Consider the following 338-nt stretch of genomic DNA (forward strand, 5'->3'; position numbering starts at 1 on the left):
ACTTTAACCATTCCTCCCTTTATCTCTCTTTTTCTATCTTTCCCTTCCTCTACCTTCCCCTCCTTCTGATCACCCCTTTTTCCTCACTTTAAACCTCTCTCTATATCCCTTACGTCGCACTTCTCCCCTCTCTCTCACACTGCTTTGTTGTTTCCCCTCATCCATCCTATCTTCCCCTCCCTCTCATTTTCATTATCCACATTTATCCACTTCTTCTCTCCCCTCACCTCCCTTCCTGTCATTCTTTCTCCTTCCCTCTCCCCTCTCTTTCTGGTCTCCACCCTTCTCGTTCTCGATCTCACCCTCTCCATCCTATGTCACTCTTTATCACTCTCCTT

The sequence above is a fragment of the Penaeus monodon genome, chromosome 22 (assembly GCF_015228065.2).
Source record: "Penaeus monodon isolate SGIC_2016 chromosome 22, NSTDA_Pmon_1, whole genome shotgun sequence".
Taxonomy (NCBI): Eukaryota; Metazoa; Arthropoda; class Malacostraca; order Decapoda; family Penaeidae; genus Penaeus; species Penaeus monodon.